Below are 3,570 nucleotides of genomic sequence, written 5' to 3'. Positions count from 1 at the left end.
GGCGGTGATGCATGCTCCTGGTGACAAAATCAAGCAGTCTTTTATCTTTTCCCTTTGGCTGTTGGCATAGGTCTTGGCTAAAGAGGGGCAACCTGTAGATGCTGGATTTTGCCATCTCCCTAGCAATGACGACAATCGGATGCGAAAGACTGGCAATGCCCTTTAAATACTCTTTCCCTTCGGAGTGACTCGGACACCCCCTATTCCAGCTCTTTTCTACCTGTGGTCCCCCGCATCCACAGAACAACCCTACATGATGCCCTCGCCTAAACCCATGACCCGATGGCATCGTGCGTGGCTGCGGCACTGTGCGGCAGCATCACACGTGGCCGTGACACTGCGTGGCAGCACCATGCCTGGCTGTGGCACTACGCGGCAGTGATGCCGCCTGACAGCGCCGTGCCCTGACCCGCGGTTCCGTCGGTTACCCAAAGTGAAGTTTTTTTTTTATTTTTGGTGGCGCCGTCAGACGGATTTTTTTGCTATAAATACCCCCACCCTTCATTTCAACGAGTTCCAAGTTGAGGAGAGGGGGGACCCCCAGAGCTCCAGTTTTTAGTTTTTTTTTTCCCTTTTTTTCCTAGTTTCGAGGCGCTACCCTGTCCAATTTTAAGCTTTTGAGCCTCGTTCCTCTGTCTGGAGTCCGGGTCCTCCGGACCCGCCTTTCCTAACTCGTTTCCGCCTAAAACCCTAAAGCCTCCCATGGTCAAGTGACCCTGCCCGACGTCCTAATCCCTAGTTTTTGAAGCTCTTCGACGCTGTTATTTTGTTCGAGGTCCTAGTACCCGACACCCATACGCCGTTACGCTGCCCGACATTCGGATTATTACTCTCCAAAGATTTTCTGACGCCGTTATTCTGCCTGATATCTAGGTAATTACTTTTTGACACCGTTTCTCTGTCCGACGAAGTACAAAGCTAGTCTTTTGCCTCCACCTAAGCTGGGGGATGCGATTCATCCCATATAACTGCATTGGTTTAACACATACATGTATTTAATCCTTTCATCGTATTTTAATTCCGTAACGATGTAGACTTTTACATTATGCCCGTGTAGTGTACAGTAGTTAATTCAATTAGGCAGTTTGTGCATCATTTTAGCTATACATGTGGAAATAGGACATTATAAATGAAGAATATTCAAAAACCAACATCTAGTAGAAAGATCGGTTTACCCAGGCGAGGTGGGTGCCTAACACCTTCCCACTCTCGTAACTTGACCGCTTTCCTCGAATCTCTGACCAGACCAAACTAAGTCCCGTAGCCCTTCATAGGGCTACACCAATGGGTCCTAGGCCCCAATCCTAGGTGGTGACTCCATTTCATTTAATTATATGACCCCCCGTCCCCTGATAAATCATGAACTTTGAGAAGATGCATTCCTTCTCTCTCCCTAACTGAGGAGCATAACCCAAACCTCCCCATCTAAACCAAGCGCCTCCAAAAAAGAAGGGAACATCGCGGGCGCAGTTTCGGGAATGGATCCTCACAAATACATCCAAAACTGTAAATAAAGAGAAAAAATCTTGAGAATCCTATCCTCAATCACAATGCCCCATAGGCACACTCATCACATCCAGAATCAGCTATGTGTCCCTCGGACTCTGGAACCCACCAATCATACTATGATCAACCATATTCATATCATCATCGGTGCCAACTGACATAACATATCTTACATCACAATCTAGAAAAAAAGGGTACCACATGGTATGAGCTTCACAAAGCCCGGTAAGTGAATTAGAACACACAAGCATACACAAAATAGTCCATGATTTCATTTCAAGTTATCCACCCAACAACAAATACTAAGTTTGGGTATAATACTACTGCAACACCTTAGGTAACATCCCTGGTCTAAAGACGACGGAACCCAATGATGTCAAATTTGAGTTGCGGTTGGAAGCCTGCAGTACCAGACTCGCCATGAGATTGTCTATAAACCCCCTGGAGCTTACGAAATTGGATTCCACCATGAGTAATCCGTAAAACCCCAATCAACCTTGTCTTGGCGTTCAGTCTCGAAATACGCTTGGAACCCTAACTTCACAGCAGGCCTAACCCATGGGTTATCCGACACCTAACCCCTATTGGCAAGGGTCGTAGTACTGGGAAAAGTATCATCCTAGCAAACATGCATCTACATGGATGATGGTGCATACATATGCATATACCAGAGGTTAGGACCATAGTATCGGATTCTCCTTTGGCCATTCTATCCACCCGTCTCCTCTAACATACATACCCACATACCAATAGTACGGGGAATGTGATATCGAAGTCCCGGTTGGCCCGTTACAAACCCATTTCCAAGCTTAGTCTAGAATGCAAGGAATATAACAACCACATAGCAATCACGAGTCTGGCATTACCCTTGGCTCCTGGATCCCATCACCTCATACATAATGCATTTCCAACCATAGCATAATCAAAATCAAGCATGTAAACAACTAAGTTAATCCATCAATCATATTGAGCAAGCATTGAATGAAATATGACAACAATATAAATCAAGCATGCAGGGTGAATATCTCAGTTATACTACCTAAGCATGCATAATGAGAGTAAAACATTCAATCATCAATAATGCATAAGATGCGGCACACAAGACTTTAAATGTTTAGAAACACTCCTTAAATTAAGCCAATCTAATCCACTTACCTAGTCTCTTAGACTTGGTGAATGAAACTAGAGTCACATTAGTGAGTAGGTTCGGTCGGTAAGTCCCTTGGTACGCTCGGGTTAGCCTGTCAGGGTGAATGCAGGTAGTGGATGTAGCTTCTCTTCTGAAGCGTGTTAGTTCGTAGCTACCGAAGTGTAGCATTGAAATGAGGAGCGCGCTAGCTAGGTGGAGTCTCCTTTCGGAACTACTTCTTTTCCTTTCTCTCTGCTATCCTATTCACTGAACTGACAGTATCGAGGCAAGGTCAGAAGGAAGGCTGAGCGTAGACTAGTCCATTCAAACAGCCACAGGCTCGCTAAAGCTAAAAATGGATCCCGTAATTTGTTTTCCAAATGTACCCGTACATCCTCACTAGGGGTTTGTGTTTGCCCTAAATAATAAATTGTACAAGTGTGAATTAGTTGTAAACATCCTAAGAAAATATCCCCAAAGTATCCCTCACTCACCTGTTGGTTTGCCCCAAGTGGTTGATGATGAGTGAGGATTCACTGGGCAAGCAGCTGATGCAACAGAGCCCACAATATGCAAGGACGGCAGATGGTGATCCACTGCTTGGGATCAGCCGCCCATGCACAGATTTGCTATATTTCAGCTTGGGCTTGAGTGCAGGCCATCCCAAGCATCAAGAGAGCTCAGGCATCACCTCTTACACATTCCATTGAGTCAATTACACTCTAGGAACATCTCCAATTGATGGGGGGGGGGGAAGGATTAGGCCATGATTCCAATGCTTGGAATCCCACATTTTGTCAAAAACCCTCAATGGTTGTTGGGGTATTGCATACCTTGAGTAGGAGAGGGTGGAATGAAGTCCAGAACTCCAAATAGATCATTAATTAAGTTAACTACAGAGGTATACTAGGTTTCCCAATCAAATCCCCATAGAA

The sequence above is a fragment of the Telopea speciosissima genome, chromosome 4, assembly GCF_018873765.1.
Source record: "Telopea speciosissima isolate NSW1024214 ecotype Mountain lineage chromosome 4, Tspe_v1, whole genome shotgun sequence".
NCBI lineage: Eukaryota > Viridiplantae > Streptophyta > Magnoliopsida > Proteales > Proteaceae > Telopea > Telopea speciosissima.
Note: the sequence above shows the minus strand (reverse complement) of the source record.